Source organism: Vipera berus (assembly GCF_964194415.1).
Source record: "Vipera berus genome assembly, chromosome: 1".
NCBI lineage: Eukaryota > Metazoa > Chordata > Lepidosauria > Squamata > Viperidae > Vipera > Vipera berus.
The window spans coordinates 259127074-259148064 of NC_138202.1; the positions used below are offsets into that span (position 1 = coordinate 259127074).

The window sequence follows — 20991 nt, forward strand, 5'->3', positions numbered from 1 at the left end:
CAAATAATTTGACTTGCTAAGAAAATAATTGCATGCAGATACACACACACACACAGCTAAGTTTTTAATAATAATACCTGGATGCAGTTATGTGATTCTCTTTGCAAAAAGAGCTGAACTAAAGCAAATAGATTCTGTATATTGTTCGTTTTGTATGAACATGGCCTATGAGAACTGTTATTTTTTTATTGAATTAATCCTTTTACTTCTTGTTATTCAATTTTTGGAGAATGGTTTTGGGTTTTTTTTTCTTTAAAAGCAAGTACAAATGCAGAAAGTTTAAGACTTACTGCGTACAATTTACACAATTATAAAGTGTATTCATAATTCCTTATAAGAAATCCATTTATTTAGCAGGTCTTACAGCTGACAGATAAATACAAGATTAAGGCCTAACAGAATTTGCAGCAGAGATGTGGAAAAGAAAAGCAATTATATACACCAAACTATGGAGGTCAATAACACGCCAGGAAATAAAAACTACATCAATTATTTTGTTGATTGGTTGGTTTATGAAATTTGATAATGAGAAACTAGAAAACTTTTAAAAAACCACTGTTGCTTTTTAGTAATAACTTCTAAAAATAATTTTAAGTACCTAAAACAGAAGTTGCACTTGGTAAGTAGAACCTAAACATTAGGTGACATGTAAATGCTATTGTTCCTCTTTTTACGTATGATATTCAAAAATTAAAGGCTAATATCATTATAAGAAACGTTCAGACAGACAATACAGATGCGCAATAAACTGGAGCCAAAAAGGTAAGGAAGCTTCCAAGGTTTGGCATGTCCCCTTTTTTTGCAACAATCCCTACAATATGATACGAATTTTCCCAACTCTCAGAAAGAGGCCTCTATTATGAATGAACCTTTATTGTCAAAGTACAACCATGTATACATTGAGATTGGCTGAGCCTCCCTTCGTGCCCCCACCCTCAACTTACAGTGACACAAACCCTCCATCTCATTACACCATGTGAGCTAATTGCACAACACACCGGCCTTGCAAGTCAATCATGCATAAAGTTTATAAAATTATATCCCGTTCAAAAGCCTAACAGCCCAGGGATAAAAGCTGTTCTTCAGCCTGTTGGTGCGGCTGGCTATACTCCTATATCTCCTACCCGATGGAGATGTAAAGAGGAGGCTGCAGAAGAAAGGAGAATGTGAAAAGTTTCTACTGCGTTCATAAAACAGGAGGCCAAATCAAAGGCCATACCTGGAAAAACACAGAATGTTGCAATGGTATGACACCTGTCTCAGTTCCCTCATTCTGGCTCCATTCTCAATCTGAAATATCAGAAGGTTTACAGAAAATCCCAATGTGCCAATGTTCCTAGACAAATAGGCAAGTTAAAATTAACATAGGTGAGGCAGAGGCAGCTCTCCCATGACAAGCAACTGCTGCTTTGCATCAAAGTCTGCAGAGATGCAAAAATAAACAGCTAATCCTGGTATTAGAACCTCCTACGTTACACAGCTCAACCTCCCCCCCCCCTCCACGCTGCTGATACTCCTCACGTTGCTGTTACACAGCAGGCTTTTTAAAAGTTGTATCATTTATTCTTATCATCACATTTCTGGTTTTCTGAAATAGAGAAACAACTGAAACTTTCATGTTAACTGCAATTTCTCTACAACTTTAACTGTTTGCAGAATTCAAGAAATAAGTACTGTACATAAATCTATTTAATGGTATTCAACTCTTTGGGTAAAGAATCAGCCACAGAAATCCCTGGAAGACACAGAGATGTGATAGGTAGGGATCCCCCAAAGATCAGGCTTGAATTCCATTATATATGATACTTCTCATATTGCATTTCATGGATATATATCTATTAATCAATGTAGCCAAAGACATCGTTAATTATCAAATACTTGAATCTAATTCAAGTAGTGTATACAAACTTAAATGTTACACTAAATGTTAACCATTCTGAAGCACCTGGATATAAACAATGGGTGAGGCTGGCAACAATGAAAATTTACTCATATTTGGATATGCAATCTTTCCCATATGGGCCTGACACCTCTGATTTTAACTGATGGTGGTGTTTCTTCTTAGGGTAGGAAAGTAAATCTTCTCTGAAACAGCACACACAGAGTTTGAAGACCAATCATTCCAAAAGACTGACTCTTGGGCTCATCTTCTTTCAAGCCTGGTAGTTAAGGTAAAGGTTCCACCACACATGCATACTAATCGTTTCCAACTCTAGGGGCCGGTAGTTATTTAAGCCAAATAACACTAATGGAACTCAGAAGAGGCCCTAACCCTGGCAAGATGTAATGGGTCATTAAGCAAGGGCCTCATGTGGCTGTGACTTACCGCCAGCTTCTCCATTGACTTTGTATGTTGGCATCTGGAAAGGAAGCCAGATTTGTGATCAGAGAGGCCTTGTGAAGGGTCAGCAACTGGGTGTGCTTCTTCAGCAATGGGAGAAAGATGGTGGCCATGGTTGGCTGGGGGCAATGGGGAACAGCAACGATAGGGAGCAGCAGAGTGTTGGATGGCCAAAAGGGCAGAGATGGGGGAGGGATAGGTGAGTAGTGGAATTTGAAGTTTACCTGGCATTTGTAAATGTAGGCAGGTTCTAAGCACCCAGATTTTTATCAGGTAACTGTGGGGACACCGCAATGCCTGCAACTTTGGGGATCCGCCATAAGTACCATTTGGTCAGCGTCGTCGTAACTTTGAAAGTCGCTGAACAAATGGTTATTAAGTGAGGATTAATTTAAAATACCACTTACTGGAAGAAGAGGCACTATTTAATATTCCTGCTCATCTAATCTGAGCATTTTAAATTTGAATAATATATTAGAAACATCTTTCACATCCCAGTTGCATTACATAGAACAGAAGATTAACTGACCAATATATGTATATTTAATCAGCTATAAACTCACTGGGGAATATACTTAGGTAACTGTGTAATAGGATTAAGTGGAAATAAACAGATGGGTAGAATTTGGCATGAGTTTGTCTGGACTCAGAAAGACAAGGGCAGGACATCATCAAGGAATACAAGAGTTGTACACTACATATGGAAGACAACAAAAATAACTTAGAACATGGCAGTGGCAGACTACCGTATTTTCCGGCGTATAAGACGACCCCCCAACTTTTGAGGTGATTTTAAAGACTTTTCGTCTTATACGCCGGAAAATCGCAGGGCAGGCTGGCGGGAGCCGGCAGGGCAGTCCTGCGCACGCGCGCACTCCCCGGCTGCTCCTTAGCAGCTGGGGAGTGCGCGCGTGTGCAGGACTGCCCTGCCGGCTCCCGCCAAACGCCCTTCCCTCTGAGGCAGCATCGCTCCCTGGCTCCTAAGGAGTCCTCGGGGATGCTGCCTCAAGAGGGAAAAGCGTCGGACGGGAGCCGGCAGGGAAGTCCTGCGAGGGTTTGCGAGACAACCAGCAGCTGCCGACCCGAATTATTTCCTGATGAAGACAGAACAAACCCCCGAAGCGGCAACAATGGGCGTTTCTCTTGAAATGACCATAATACAACGGCCAATACCAAGTATGCACGGGGGAAGGAGAGGAGAGGAGAGATAAAAAACGGAAGCCGAGCGTTTGTCTAGAGCTTAAAGCTTCTTAGGAAAAGAGGGGAGAGCCTCTCGCCGAGGACACGACGGCAGTGCCCTCTCACCTTCCAGCGTACAGGCATGACTCTTCGCCTGCCTGGAACTAGACGTGGACAGCGAAAACGTGCAAGTCTTCTAAGGGGAGAGAAAAGAAGGCGGTTGCGGTGGAAGCAGAGAAGGACGCAACAACTGTAAACAGAGGCGTTTCCTTGACAAAAAGCCCCGCGGCCTACTTGGCTCCGGCCTTCGGGCGCCTGCGCGAGAAGTCACCAATCAGAGCCTGCACGCGCATTTGCCTTCGACGCCCCTCTGACTCTTCCCTTTCCAACTGCCAGCGGGCTTACTTGAGCAGGAGCGCTTTCTTTGCTAGCGGGGGAAGAGTAGTCGCGCGTCCGAGGAGAGAGGGAGGGAGGGGTTAATGTTGCTCTCTTCCCTCTTGGAGAGATCTCTATAATCGTTGTTGAATTCCTCCTTTGGGTGCTTGTAACTGCTGTAGGAATGTTAGAATTCTACTCACATTCAACCCCCCCCCTGCCCCCACAATGGACTTCTTTGATCCATCTGGGGAGATGGTTCTGGGGAGATGGGCACAGCTCTTTCTCCCCACTCTTTCCTAAATTTTAGAGGCACACCACCCCCCCATGAAGGGAAAGGGAAAAAGCGCCTCTCCGCCGCGGCTCCGGGTCCGCGGGCGTGCAGAGGGCGCCGCTCCCTAGCCCCCGCCCCAGGCCAGGCTCCGGGAGAACCTTCAGCACAGGCACGCCCCTCTCGCCTTTGTCCGCCAGCCCGCCTCGCTCCCTGGCCTCTCCCAGCGCCTCTGCTGAGCCACTCGCGCGGGAAGCGCCGCTCGGCTTCACGCGGCCCACCCAGCAGTCCCTGGAGAGGCGCACACCACCCCCCCCATGAAGGGAAAGGGAAAAAGCGCCTCTCCACCGCGGCTCCGGGTCCGCGGGCGTGCAGAGGGCGCCGCTCCCTAGCCCCCGCCCCAGGCCAGGCTCCGGGAGAACCTTCAGCACAGGCACGCCCCTCTCGCCTTTGTCCGCCAGCCTGCCTCGCTCCCCGGCCTCTCCCAGCGCCTCTGCCGAGCCACTCACGCGGGAAGCGCCGCTCGGCTTCACGCGGCCCACCCAGCAGTCCCTGGAGAGGCGCACACCACCCCCCCATGAAGGGAAAGGGAAAAAGCGCCTCTCCACCGTGGCTCCGGGTCCGCGGGCGTGCAGAGGGCGCCGCTCCCTAGCCCGCGAGTTACCTGCAAAGCTTCGCGTGGGGAGAGCCGCCCGACGCTCCCACCCAGCCGGGTCCCGGAGCCGCGCCGGCTTTGCAAGAAAGTACGCTCGACTGATTTGTGTGTTTTTTTTTCGGCGTATAAGACGACCCGGCGTATAAGACGACCCCCCAACTTTTGAGAAGATTTTCAGGGGTTCAAAAGTCGTCTTATACGCCGGAAAATGCGGTACTGTATTTCTGTATTACCATGAAGAAAACTACATAGACTTGTGAAGCTACTAGGAATCAAGCTCAAGGTTTTTACCAATGCTTAATAGCAACTGTATTCAGTTTCCTGTGGATATTGTTAGAGCAGGGGTGCCAAACTGCCAATCCGCAGGCCAGACACGTCACCAGGAAACCGCACCCACCCCATTGCCGGCAATGGAGAAAAAGCTCTGATACGTCGCGTGACATCACATGACATCACGAGTTTGACATGTCTGTGTTAGAGGAATAGTCACGGTAGGTTTACTCTGAATACCAAGTAACTCCCCCCCCCCCGCCTTAAATTTTTCTTCTTTAACTGAGACTCAATGAAAAGGCAGCTTGCATTCTGATGGGTTCTGCACAGCATTCAGCTCTTCCAAAGTCTCATATTTTGAAGTCTGTATTGATTGCTGGTTCCAAGTAGAGTGGAAGTAGAGTGAAAAAAACAGTTAATCTAATTAAACAGAGACAATAATTTCCAACCAGGAATCATATGATAATCACTGGAACACATATAATTTTGTCAAGTCATTTGCATAGTTCAGGTGTTCAGTTACCATTTTTAATCCACAGTTAAATGAATGTGCACAATGGGTGTTTTCACCATCAATAACAAAAAAAGGTGCTAAAAGTGTTTCTATTCAAGGAGTTGTGTATCAACAACATGACTTAATGATACCTCTGCGGTTTTTTTTATTTAAAATAAATGTTAGTTACAGAATTTTATTTCACTGTAGAGTAATTTCTTGGGAACAAAGTAAGCAAAAGAAATGCCACTATAAAGTGTTACATTTTTTTTCTTTTTCATGAGGTTACAAGGCAGCATAGTGGGGGGTGGCTTACAAAACAAGTTATTCAGGCCAATCCTTTCTTCTTCTTTCATAGCATTACAGTCTGCACCCAAAAGCATAATATTGCATTTTTCTAACCACCAACCACACACAATATCTTAATGTTCTACTGTAGAGCTATACTGAAAAATGTAAGGAGGTCTCTTTTTTCACTGAACAAGCCAACAATAGGTTCAATTGCATTAAGATGCAACTGCTTTGCTGTGTTCCTGGCTAAAAAAGAGAGACTAACACAACAGAAGTTGCCATAGTACTGCAAATACAAAGCCAAGATAGATGTAGTTTGCTAGCAACCTACTTAATCGGTTAAACTGGCTATTTGCATAAAAGCTGCCTTACCAAATCAGGTCACAGCCCCATCAAATTCACCATTCAGTTTTCAACAGAGAAGAAGCCAGATGTCATCAAGAAGCCCAACACTACAGCCCTCTAGGACTAGAAATACATTGTTTCCATTACATGAAAATGGAGAACCATTAGAAGCTTATATGGTCAATGGATTTCTCCACTGACCTTTAAAATCAATAGCTATCATCACTGGATATCAATTATAAACCAATTCAAGACTTACCCCAGAGAACTAAATAAATGATAAATGGTATTTAAAAAATATACACCAAGAACACCACACATATTATCATAACTATTGTTACAGCTGTAAATTTAATAAAAGTCATTGCAAGAACAATCCTAGAAATATAGTGTTACCATCTGTATTATTTGAGGTACCCCATTTACAGATAGTTCCTTCTATATTAGAAGGCAGATCTTCTAATGCTTTATTTCTGCCTGTAGAATGTACATTGATGCAATGCCTATGACTGCAAATTAATCAGGTTAAATAGAAAACACAAGCTTGGACTTCCAGTTTTGCACAGTAGCGACCGGTTGCGGGCTTGCGGATTCTCCACACACACACCCGGCTGATTTCGCCCTGCCTGAGAACCCTAAATGGGTCTAAGTCGCCCTGGAGAGGCAATGAAAAAAGAAGGGTGCTCCAGCGATTCTGGAATGGCGGCGGCTGTTCTATTCGACTTTGGGAAAGTCTTCTAACCTGACAGGAGAAAGGCTGGCTGTATTGCATCAACCAGCTCAAGCTACTAGCAACCAAAGTCCAAAAGCACTAACCAGCACAATTGTGAACAGCGTGCTTGAAACTGCGTAAGAAATTTGATCTTCTCTTTTCTATTCTACATCTAATTTCCTGGAAAAGATCCCCAAGAAGGCAAAATACCTCCGAAAGGGAAGGAGGGGGATTTCTGCCCCACCCTTTTACTAACGGAAGTAGCAAATTAATCTTTTTATGGAGGATCAAAATATATGGAAGTGAAATAAATATAAAACCTGAAATTTAAAACTTAAATCTGGATAAATCTAAGTTTGTTTGAATGGTTAAGACTCTCATTTTAAAGATAATTCAATTTGGAAATTGAAAAGCAAATAGTTGCTGACACCTAGTGTGGATGAAAACTATGACAGCTATGACTTTAATATAAGACTTGGCAAAACCTGGGAAAAACTAATCTGTGTTTGTGATCTTCACAGTTTTAACAACAAAGAACAGTTGTGACAAAAAAAGACAATCTGGACTGTAGACAAAGAGGAAAAAAACCCATAAATCACAGTGATGCGACTATGGGACACTGCAAATGGCTGTAAATGCAGTTGCCAAGCATCAAAAATGCAGTCATGTGACTGTGGGAAGGGAACACACTGTAACTTGAAAAATGAATCATATGTAGCTGGGGGGGAATCTGTTGTAACATCGAATGGTTGCTAAATGATCAGTCATAAGTTAAGGGCTTTCTGTATTCCTATAAGCCTAAAAGTACAACATAAGACTTATCAGAAACTTATTGGGGTAGAAACCAATGTATTTTGGGACCAGCAAAGATTCTAAAGGTCATTGAATAATAGAATCAAAGGACTGAAAGGGACTTGGGAGGTCTTCTAGTCCAACCACCTGCCCAATACAGGAGACTTTATTCAATCCAGGACAAATGGCTGTCTTTTCTTGAAGACCTCCATGGATGGAGCATCCAAGCAAGAGGCAAGCTGTTCCACTGAGTAATTTTTCTCACTGTCAGGAAATGTCTCCTCAGATCTGGTTTAGATCTCTCTTTAATGAGCTTCTACCTATTACTTCTTGTCCTGCCCTTAGGTGGTTTGGAGAAGAGGTCAATCCCCTCTTCTCCAATGACAGCACTTCAAGTTCTGAAGACTGTTATCATATCACCCCTAATCCTTTTGCCATACCTCATACGGTTTAGCCTCCAGACCCCTTATCATCTTTGTTGCTCTTCTCTGCACTCTGTATTTTGGCGACCAGAACTGGATGCAGTATTCCAAGTGTGTTCTCACGAGTGTAGTATAGAGCAATACTTTCACTTCTCATGATCTTGACGCTATCCCTCTATTGAGGCAGCCTAGGACTGCATTGGCTTCTTTGACTGCTGAAGCACACTGCTGACTCATACTTAAAGTGGTGGTCCACTACACCACCAGGATCCTTCTCACGGTCACTATTATTGAGTCTGATATTGGCTATTCTATGCATTTAGTTTTTCCTGCCTAAGTGCAGGATCTGACTTTTCTCACCGCTGAACTGCATCTTGTTATAGTCCAACCATATATTTCATAACCAGCAGTACCAAATGTTTATTATATATAAACACATATTCTTTTACTCTGCTATATAGCTATAAACCTTTTTATAGCACAGCCTATATCAATGGATGGAGATACAGTTTCAGCTACAACCAAATCCTAACAACCCCCACAATACTGGATTTTGGTAACAATTATTTTAAATGCAAAATGTAATAATGTTTTACACTGTGAGATATCTACAGTAACTATTTAAGCAAGCATAGCTTAGGCAAAAGAGAACTGATTATAATTACCATGACCAATACAGGAAGGGTTTTTTCCTCCAGCTTTGATTTCCAAACTAAAAGAAAAACTACCTTGGAGTACTACTTTTTCAATCAAGGTAAGATGCTCTCAATACAAATCTGAAACTACCTTACTGTTAAGTTTCCTGGCACATTTTCATTCTGTCTTCATTGACCTTCTCTCTTGCTATAAATCACAATTAATCCAAGACCTTGGGTCCTGTGACTGGCTCATCAGCAATGTGGAATTCAGGTTGGCAAGCACAGAGGTTCATTCAGTTTTATCCTTGATTTTTTTCCACTTACTACATCGTCTAATTTAAGTAAATGTAAAAAGGCCATATATAAAAAAAATGTCTGGTCACCTGAAATGAAGGTCAAAGCTAAGCAAAAGGATTTTATTTTTAATCATACTCGATGCTAACTGCTCATCCCTCTGCCAATATTCCTCCACAAGATTTAAAATGAATTTGCCCTTGTTTTGTTATCATAGTGTACTATATTTTATTTTAAAACAGTTATTTTGACTCTGCTACTTGTACTGATCTTACAGAAAAAAATACAATTACAAATTTATTAATGGCATGAATTATTGCAGATTTTCCCCATTTATCTGAAAGAAAATTGCCGTTAATTAGTCCCGACGGATTAAAGAGAAACTCAGAAAAGCTACTGTTATAATTTGTATCGGACATTTTCACTTACCTATTCATACCAAGCCAGCCTATTAAAAGAATTTGTTTGTAATAGCTTTCAACAAGCTGCAGAGCAAATAGATTTCTAATGGAGATGCTCCTTGCTAGAAATGGTTGATAGGATAAAAAGATCTCATCCCCATGCCTTCTGTCCCCTTGGTCTTGGTTCCTATGTAACACTTTTTATTTTAATTGTTTTTATATTTATCCTTTTTGTCATTTGTAAGCTGCCCAGAGTCGCCTTCTGGATGGGATGGGTAGCATAAAAATGTAATAAATAAATAAAATGGAGAAAAAACAAGCAGGATTATTCCTGCTGCCTCCACTTAAAAACAAACAGGTCCTTTGTTCATCCATAATAGTCAGCTAGTGGAAATCTATTACTTATCAAATCTGAAGGGGTTCTCCCCGCTGTTTTTTTAAAACAGGAAGAATTACCTGATGCCTCTTCAATCCCATTTTCTTGTATATCATATCTTTTAAAATGTAATTTTGGAGGGTAAGACTGTCATCCTACTGAATTTTATAAAATATTACAGTAAATTACTTTTGGATATGTGGCTGAAAAAAAGTATTACAGTGGATATAAAAAGTCTACAAACCCTTTATTTTTCCCCTTAAAGAATTTCAGTTTGTTTTTCAATTGAATTGTACAGTGTACATGTTCTATTAAAGGTGAAAATAATTCTGAAGTGATTTATCTCTGGCATTTTAACAGGAGTGTTCAATGTATCTACTTTGAATAAATAAAACCAAAAAAAAATAAAAACCTATTTTAACTATATAAAGAATTCAAACCAAGGATAATGGATATTTTTTTCAATATAAAATGCAGAGTCAAATCTAATAACAAAATATGGTTATGTACACAAAATACAATAAATGATCACATGGAAATTTTCTGTAGAAATCATGCTTAATTCACAAACCTAGATATCACATCTATTTTGACTTGTTCCAACTGCAGTTTCCATCAGATAATATTTGGACATAGCTACAGATAAATTGGAAGCAACTGTTCTAAGTTCTAATTTCATTAGATGGCAAAAGGGCATTTAAAATTATTTAGACCGAATAAGATCTATTTTAAGAACATATGTGCTTCCGTTATCTTCTGTTCACTGGAACATAACTTGATGTTTTCATCATGCAGCATTACTTTGAGGCATTCAAGAAGGATATACCTTTCTTTTAATTTTCAATTTGATTTTCAAACCATGGCTTATTCAATTAGATAGGATTCAAATATTAAAGGTGGGATGGAGATTGATAATGAATATTGTATTTTTCTATATGCTGATGATATTACAAGCTTATGACAGCTATGTCATTACTAAAGGTTGTTGAAGTAATACAGCAATATGGTTTATATTCTGGCTATACTTAGCTAATTTAAAGGAACTGAAATCCCCAGGACCAATGAATTATACTTTAGAATTCTGAAAGAATTAGAGGAAGTGGTTACACAGCCACTAACTGGAATCCTGGAGAACAGATGAATGTCATAGAAGACTAGAAGACAGCAAATTTAGGGAATATGGAGGGCTCTAGAAATTACAGACCTACTAATCTGTTGCCTAAAGTGGCAAGGTCCTTGTTGTTTAAATCATTAAACAACATTTTTGTGAGCATAAAGGGGTTGAAGAAATGATTATACAATCTGCAGAGTACTCAACATTATTCAACTTCCTAATCTCTAAACTTTACTGATGATTTCCCATCTAAGTGCTCTGCCTTCTATTCTCTACCACTCAGTCAGAACTGAAGAAGCTTCAGTGAAGTGAAACATCTTCAAAGAAAAATAAAGTCCACCTGCCTTTTGAAAAAGCACCTTTGGGATATTTGTGATGATATGTGCACCTAGAGAAGCAGGGTAGAGGAGAGTTTTGGCAACACAGAATTTTCCCAGAGAGAGACCAGATTAATAGACTGCACAATTCTGAACTGAAGGGAGGAGGGAAGAAGATCAGGGTAGCCACACCCTATAATGCCTCATATATCTAGCAGGTTAGAAGGTTATAGCTTACGTTTGGCAAGATTCTGTCCTTAAGCAAATAAAGGATTAGACTCGATTGGATTTCGCTGGATCATCTCTGGGCTTGGGCCTGACACTGTATCAGGCACAAGCAAACATAGCCACTTGTAAATAGTTAAAGTAAGGAACTTTATTGTCTACTATCTATGTTACAAGAATCTCTCCAGACTGCTTGCCTGTCCCTGGGAATGACCAAATAAGGTTTCATGGATCTTGGGGGGAGGTTAAGCTTATGCCACTTGGGGATATGCAACGATGGCATTCAACAAAAGCTGGCTCCTCCATCCTTCCAATCTAGCTGGCAGTTTCCCAACAGATTATTTTAGCATGCAAATTTTATGCTACTGAAAAAATAAGCAACTTTCATTTATGTTAATTAAAAATTATCATATTTGCATACAGTAATAAACTTTGTGCTCCATTCTTTAAAATCTCCATATCCAATTCAGTAAACTAGAATGATTTAGTGTTGTTAAATTATTCAAACTCATTCTCCTCCCCCTCATCCTTAAAAAGAAGCTATTTTGCGCAGTGGAGTTTCTAATGTCTTTTGTATCATCCCACTCTAATAGCAAATCCAGCCCCAACAAAGCCACTAGGCTGAACTGTGACACTCAACAATTGTACCTGCATACATACTCTTGCACAACAGAATGGTAAATGTTCAAAAGCTTGGGAAAACAGTATTTTTATCATCATTCAAGTATATGACCTTTTTGCACCACAACAACAAAATAAATCTCCTGGATAAGCTAAAACCAATTAAAATATTTAAGACTGGGCGCATACACTCATTAAAAGTTAACTAGATTAGTAGAAGAACCCATAAGCTGTTAAGATTCTTTTCTCACTAAATATTTCAGATGATATAGAAGAACAGCAGAACATAGCAAAATATCTATGCCATTAGAATGCGTCATAACATTTTCTTAATCCTTAGGGTCACTGAAGAAAACATGCTTAGAATTGCTTAATTTTGGCAAGTAACTGCAACACATACAGAGACTATAAATTAAAAACTTGATTTTTAACACATGTATTGGAAGAACATGAACTGTTACTGAGTCTCTTTTTTTCAAAATAAAAGTAATATTCTCATGTGCTCTTTAAACAACAAAGGAAATATACCATGTGAAAATATCCAGATTTAGTCTAGGACGTCTTTTATAGGTAGGTAGACCTAGAGTTACAATCATTTATTTAGTGACTATTCAATGGTCCAATGCCACTGAAAAAGTGACTTGGGACTGGTCATCGCACTTATGACAATTAAAGCATCCCCACAGTCGTGTGATCAAAATTCAGGTGCTTAGTAACCAGTGTGCATTTACAAAATTGCAGCATCCTGGGGTCGTGTGATCATCACTGGTGACCTTCTGACAAGCCAACTCAGTGGGAGAAGTGGGATTTGCTTAACAACCATGGCAAAAAAAAGGTCTTAAAAGTCAGGCATGACTCACTTAACAACCATCTTGCTTTTAGCCTTGGCCTTGTGGTTCAGAGTTGAGGTCTACCTATAGTTCCAAGTTGGACCAATGAAAATGAGGAGCAACAATTTATACTGTAGTGCAGCAGTCCTCAACCTTGGCAACTTTAAGACTTGTGGACTTCAACTTCCAGAATTCCTCAGCCAGCAAAGCTTGAAGTCCACAAGTCTTAAAGTTGCCAAGGTTGAAGACCTCTGCTGTAGTGATTTTCAACTACATGCTGGTGAGGAGTTTAGCAAAGGAACAAACCGCCAGCATTTTTACAAAATACTGTAACCATCATGTTTATTTTCATTTTACAAACAGATATAATACATAACCACTGGAGGTTTGAACATTTATATATACTAACGCAGAAGAGGAAAAAACCAATAGCAGTTTTGCCAATCCTTTATATAAATGTATTATAGTAATCCAGGTTCCATTTAAGCTATATTAGATTACTACAAAGATGATGTTAAAACATTAAAAATCTGTTTTTATATATAGTTCAGTGAGAGAGTGGATTTAATCCAGAGACAATCAGTGATAATTTGCCATGCTTTCAATTCCATAATGAACTTGTTCTATAAGGTACCGGATAAACTGTTTTTCCCCCCCTCAAAGGATTAAACTCTATAAAGTATGTAACTTACATATAAAATCATTAATATTCTACCTACTTGTTAAAGGGTGATTGCTTTAATCCAGTGTTTTTCAACCACTGTTCCGCGGCACACTAGTGAGATGTTGCCTGGTGTGCCGTGGGAAAAATTGAAAAAACACTGACCTAGGAGACAGCGGTGAGAGGAGGAGGAGGAGGAGGAGGAGGAGGAACAGTCGCGGGCGGAGCAGCGCTGCAAGACTCTCTGGCGGGGAGCACTGGGCACCGGAGCCTTGGCTAAGCTGACGGCCCTACTTCGCTGGAAGCAAAAGCCCGGGAAAAGAAGTGGGCTCGACCTCTCTAGGCACCAGGGCTCCACGGCAGCATAGCTCCGCCCCCTTCTCTGGCTTCGGAGGGTCTCTTGCTGAAGAGAGAGAAGCTGGGGAGAGGCGACCGGCTCGCTTATCGGAAGAGGACGGACGGGCGGCTAGCCCGGCTCGCCTGAGCTGTCGTGTGGTTGGTTGCCTGCAACGTTCGAAAAAGCTCTTCTTCCCCAGCACGCGCCGCTTACTCCTTACTCCCCGCGCGGCTGAGGATGCGAGACTCCCGCCTGGTCGGCTGCCTGGCTCCGCTTTCTTTGCTCGCCGCGACCCCTTACCCCAGCCTGAAATAGAGGGATCTGACCGCTTGGCTCTTGGAGGCTTCGCTTGCGTCTGAAAAATTACATGGCTGATTTTTTTTTAACCTGTCCTTTTGATACGTTGCATAATAAAATGTCCTTTGGACCAAAGCAATTAAAAACCTTTGGGGTTCCCCTCCCCCTCTGGAGTGAAGTGCTTTTGATGGTAAAGGTGAGAAAGAAAAAAGGAAGGGAAAAAAGGAGAAAGGGGAAAAGGGAGGGAGAAAGAAAAAAAGGAGAATAGAAAAGAAAGAGAGAGAGGGGGGAAGGGAGGAAGGAAGGAAGGAAGGAAAAAAAGCAGGAAGAAAAATTAAAAAGAAATGCAAGTAGCTTCCAGTTTCCACAACAAGTAGAAAGCAAGAAATTGAGAGAGGGAGGGAAAGAAAGTGGGAGAGAGAAAGGCAGGAAAGAAAGGAAGAAAGAAAGAAAGAAAGAGAAAAGAAAGAGAAAGAAAGAAAAAGAAAGAAAGAAAGAAAGAAAGAAAGAAAGAAAGAAAGAAAGAAAGAAAGAAAGAAAGAAAAAGAGAAAGAGAAAGAGAAAGAGAAAGAGAAATAAATGAAGGAGAAAAATGCAGAAAGAAAAATTAAAAAGAAATGCAAGTAGCTTCCAATTTCCACAACAAGTAGAAAGCAAGAAATTGAGAGAGGGAGGGAAAGAAAGTGGGAGAGAGAAAGGAAGGAAGGAAGATAAAGAAAGAAAAGAGAGGGAGGGAAGAGAGGGAAGGAAGGAAGGAAGAAAGAAAAGAAGAGAAAAAAAGAAAATACAGAAAGATAAATTAAAAAGAAATGCAAGCTTTCCTTTTCCTTCACAGCAAAAACAAACAAACAAAAGCCCCAAAATAAAATAAAATAAAAACGCTAATAATAATAATAATATTAATAATATTAATAATATTAATAATAATAATAATAATAATAATAATAATAATAATAATAAGAAGAAGAAGAAGAAGAAGAAGAAGAAGAAGAAGAAGAAGAAGAAGAAGAAGTTGGAAGGGACCTTGGAAGTCATATAAATGCAAATAATAAATAATAAATAAATAAATATAGTCCAACCCCTTGAGAACACAGGCCATCCTCGACTTACGACCGTTCGTGTAGCGACCATGGGGAGGTCCAACGGTGCGGAAAACGGTGGAGTGCCTCGTGATTTTTTTCATGAAACAAGTGTGCCTTTGCCCAAAAAAGGTTGAAAAACACTGCTTTAATCAAGCCCCTTTGAAGCACTAAGACTACTGGTAGTCCTCGACTTATGACCACAACTGAGCTCAAAAATTCTGTTGCTAAGCAAGGCAGTTGTTATTGCATCATGCCCCATTTTATGACCTTTTCCCATGGTTGTTAAGCAAATCAATGCAGCTGTTAAGTGAATCATGCGGTTGTTAAAGCAAATCTGGCTTCCCCCAATTGACTCTGCTTGTCAGAAGCTCCCTAGAAAGGTGGCAAAGGCTGATTCCAGGACTCCGGAATGCTGCAACCCTTATAAATACATGCCCAGTTGCAAAGGGCCCAAAGTTGGATCATGTGACTATGGGGATGCTGCAACATTCAGAAGTTTGAGAACTGGTCATAAGTGACTCTGAACAGTCATTAAATGAAAGGCTGTAAGTCGAGGACTACTTGTAACAAAAATATCAAAACTTATAAAAGGATAACTACATCTTATTAAAAATACACAGCTTTGGATTCAATTGAAATCTTTCAATCTACAGGCCCCCGTGGTAGGGGGGAAAGCTTGGTATCAGTGCAAAGGGGAGGCCTTGGGTAGTTAGAAACACTAGCCCACCCCCATGGTGTTCCCCACCCTGAGCTGCCTCATGTGCATTTAACCACCTGTGCATTCGATTAACAAATTCATTGGGTAAAGCAAGGAGGGATCAAGTTCATTTAACATGATACAATTAATGAATTCTCGTGTTATGAAAGTAATTGGCAGGACTGCTTGTATGTGATATTGATTGGTTGCTTAGGTGTACTTGGACATTTTAATATCATTTTAGGTGTTTTGTTTTAGACCTTACCATGAATTTTGTTGTTGTTTGTTTTATCATATCTAACTGTAGTTTGAATGTAGGGATTTTTTGTAAGCTGCCTGGCAACAAATAAATTCAATAAACAAACATTCAAGCATTCCATCTGCTAACTTGATACAGGTGTTTAAAATTCCACATTGTACCTCTGAGCTCCGACAATGATTTCGGATTTTTGGTGGAATTTCTGAAACATACAGATTGTTTCACTTAAGATTTAAATATGTCCAGTTGTAAATCATATTAATCACTATCCATATGGACAGCACAGCTCTTTTTCTCTAAGTATAAGGTTGGGGAGAACCAAATTGCACAATTGAAACACTGAGAGAAAGAATTAAAAGCAGACTGTGAAAAATATAAGAATACAATAGGGTGGGCAATTCCAGCACCTGCTTCATCCTCCTTATATCTGACAGGTATTAACTCGGGTAGAGAACCAACTTGAAACATTAAGCCTAGTGACAGTTGAAGAGTTTTGTGACCACTCACAGTAATGTATATCCTGGGAGAAAGCCAAAAGGGAAAATCCCTTTCCCATGAACCATAATCCTTGGAGTCACAGCTTTAATTTTTACAAGATTTCTCTTACAGAATGAACAATACAGAGCAAATATGCAGGCATTATTCTGTCCATATGCTTCTCAACAAACAATCAGCATTCACATTGCTTTTTAAACAATGAATGATACTGAAAGAATTACTTTGCTTCCTATAATTTGATTAGTGTAGCATGGTATGCCTTCTATCTTGTGTTGGTTGATTATTATTGTTTCAGAGGCAACCTCTACTCTTTCTGTGACCTTACAATTTTTTTCAGGTTTTAATGTAATTCTACTCCCTCTCCCCATGTGGCATTGAGCCTCCTAAAGTACAATGAGTGAGATTCATAGCCAAACATTTTACTAAAAAAACTTCAAGCTTTTATTTTAAGAGTTTGATATTGTTTATTGCTTCTTTTTTGTCTTTTATAGTAAAGTAATTTACAGAACACTTATTAAAATTTTGTATTATCAATCTTATGTGCAAAAATATAAATCCAATTTATTAGGCATTTTGAATTACGGTACATGAATTTCAGTGACAGAATTAAACCAACAATCTTTCCACTTAAGTGGCTCATGAAACTTAATGATGCCTGAATTTGACCTGGATCCCAGAGCTATTTTTATGAGGAGAGGAAGAGGAAACGTGCTTGACACACGTTTTACAAATATGGAGAACAAATATGTTTATATCCATATTTTAAATTTAGATAAAAAATAAAAGACTTTCAGTAGACACAAATAGTTGTTAGATAACATTTCTGATATCTATGCTTCTCAAAATCGCAATATTTCAATATCTCATTAGTCAACTATTAAAGCTATGTAATAGCACTTTTTTATATTGAAAAATATTATGTTAATATTCATATAATTCCTTTTAATGGTGATTGCTTAGCAATAGTTAAAAAACCAATAGAAAAATGAGAGGCATATTTAACTCCAGTTCAATACAAAATGAGCAGGTTGGTCTACAAAACCATTTTTGATTTACAGCCAATTTGACTTTTCAAGTAATTATAGTCTACTGTTACAGATTCTTAGAGACTTTCAGTCTCCAACTTAAAAATCAATACAACATGCTGCCAAGACAGTTGCTTCCTCTAGTAAGTACATTTCTTAGAAAGGGGGAAAAATCTGGATGTAAGCTTTTTGCTTTTCTCCATGGAATTCCACCATGTTGAAAGATATCTACATTTTCAACTCTTTTCGTTCCTCTTCCTTCCTAACATTAAATATTACCTTACTATCACTTGAATATTTCCTTTTAGTTGGAGCACATGTCACAAAATGCATATTATTAATATTACTAATTATTTATGTTAAATGAATCCTTTAAAGATAACTTAGCTTTTAATAGAGAGTCTGTTCCTATGTTCTTGCAACAATTACTTTGGGAAGCCCTGAAACTAACAGCTACCTTGAGAAACTAATGTTTTCCACAATTACTTTTCCTGGTTTACAAAGTGATCGCCTTATTATATTTATTTTCAATTAATCTCCAACTAATTTCCTTCATTTTTATAGACACAAAATGTCTAAGAAGCAATGGTTTGGAACAAGACTGGACCTCTAAGAAGGACTCCCCCTTTTCACAGAAGCAATGGGGATCCAAGCAAAGATTTTCTGATGGAAAAAGGGGGGTTAGCTTTCTAGTTGTTGTTTCTGCTACTGCTTTTAAGCCTATGGCAGACATGTCAAACACAAGGCCCGGGGGCCGGATTCGGCCCGCAAAGTGGTTTCATGTGGCCCGCGAAGCCATCCTGGAAACAGTGAGGGAACGGCCCCCACTGCCTTGGCTCTGGCCCAGAGACCCTCCTTCTGCCGGAGACCCTCAGATCTGTCCCACTCCTGCCCAGGCCCCCATAGGCACCCTTGATGCGAACAATGTAGAGCTGGACATGCCCACCCAGTAGGCCATACGCACTCTAGCCACGCCCACCCAGTAGGCCACGCCTACCCTGGCCATTCTCACGCAGCCCCCTGAGGGCAACCGCAGTGCTGATGCGGCCCTCAATGAAATTGAGTTTGACACCCCTGGCCTATGGCATTCCTTCCTTTCCTTCTTCAGAGGGTCCCCCAACTTTGTAGACCATATTTCTGTATTCACAGGGATCTGAGGTGGATGGAGAATGAAGGGCGAAGGCTGCCTACATTCAAAGGGAGATTAAGTTCAAAACTTCTGTTCTTCCCAATTCTGAATCTAAACCAATTACATCAAGGGTGTCAAGCTGCCGGCTCACGGGCCGGTTTCATCATACCAAAACCACGCCCACCCCATTGCCGACAATGCAAAAAGTCACGATACATCACGTCACGTGACATGGCGAGTTTGACACCTGTGAATTACAGTATCTTCAAAAAAAAACTGCAGGATTCCTCCCATTTCTTTTGCATGCAATGTAACATGGTAGAACAACAAGAACTCTATCTTTGCATCTAAAATAAGGAGAAAGCAAGTAGATAGGTGCAATATATTACAATTAATTCTTAGATGCCCACTTACAGATCATTGTTAATTTTTTCAAAGCTATACTCTGCACACAGTCCTCAACTTAATTTCTAAATACAGAAGCTACAGAATTAAACCTATATGAAACTCAAACTCTCTCCCTTGGGACTTTAAAATCAAGCTCCGACAGTAAAGTCTGCATTCCATAAGGTTAAGGAACATCACAATTATAGTTAACAAGCAAGAAGGTTCTGCCACTAGAGGTTGCTAGGCCCTCTTTCTAAGCAGCACTTGCAACAGATCCATGGAGGATGAATGGATTTTCAGATTGGTGACATAATGGGGAATATCTTCCCATAGGTAGCTGGGACCCAAGCTTTAAAGGATTTATATGTTTAAACAAGCAATCTGAGTCTGACTTAGAAATCAATATTAAGCTGGTAAAATTGAAACTAGGTAGGTAACACAAGCTCTTCAGAGGTGATACCAGACAAAAGCCTAGACCCAGCATTATGAACCTGTTATCATTTCCAGGTTTACTTCAAAGGCATATCAGATTAAAGTACATTATAATAGAGGTAAAGTCCTCGACTCACTGCCATTCATTTAGTAACCAAAGTTACAACGGCACTGAAAAAAGTGACAATTTTTCAAACTTACTATCACTGCAGCATTCTAGAGCAGGGCTTTTCAACCAGTGGGACGGGTACCACCTGTGGTACATTGGCACCTGGCAGGTGGTATGTGACCATCCTAGAAAAGTGGTAGCGGGGGAGGGGAATGAGCTGAACCGGTGGCAGCACCGCACAAGCCCGGCTGGAGCTGCAGGGCTGTTAGGACTCAGCGGAAGCGCCAGGATCAGCGCTTCTTCGGGTCTGTCAGGGCTCAGTGGAAGCGCCAGGATCAGCTTGTATTTCCTGATAACTTCATTGACACCTTCATACAAATATTGAAAAATGTAGTAGAATAAATCATGAGGCAATATGTACTCCAAAAATTTTGGGGAGGTATCAGTAACCTGCCATACAGATAAAACCATGTTTGCAAAGCATACTCCTTATATGCTGCTTTGCACAAAAAAAAGAGACTGTCATGGGCAATATATTTAGCTGACACAGAAAAGACAGAACGTTCATCTAATAAAATATATATGATAATTCTCTATTTTTCAACCAAAATAATCCTTACTAAACTCTGAAGCATTACTCATAGAATGTCATACCATTCAAAGAAATGGAGCACATAACAATATTAGTTCATAGTCTTTTCATAAAAATCAGTGAGTCTGAATAAACATTATGACTTCTTTGTCTCATATAAAATAATCAGGCTTTTTTAAAAAAAAAATCCTTGTCTTCCATCTACTATTATTTCTTTTAAAAAAAACTGAAATACATTCAGCTGAACGTTTGTTTCCTCTGCAGTTCAGATATAAAGAAGAAGTAAAGTGAAGCAGCCACTGAGTATAAGATTCTCATTCAATTGTTAACCACTGTTCACTGCAATGCTATCCGCTCTATAGCTGGCTTTTTTTATCTCCTTCACCTCTTTTCATCGCATTGGACCTCTGAATTTTAACGCCTAAGGTATTTTCAACATATTGTATTTAAGAGCATGAAAACTTTTGTACTTCAGTTTATTTTCAAGCAGCACAATATTTTTGAAAGAAAAAACAAATCTGAAA

The 20991-nt window shown here is 40.0% G+C and overlaps 1 protein-coding gene across 1 annotated transcript in view; it reads right to left on the minus strand.

Moving 5' to 3' along the window:
- The window catches only part of CEP85L (centrosomal protein 85L), a 127362-nt gene that overhangs the window by 70336 nt on the left and 36035 nt on the right, over positions 1 to 20991 (minus strand). The window lies entirely within an intron of this gene.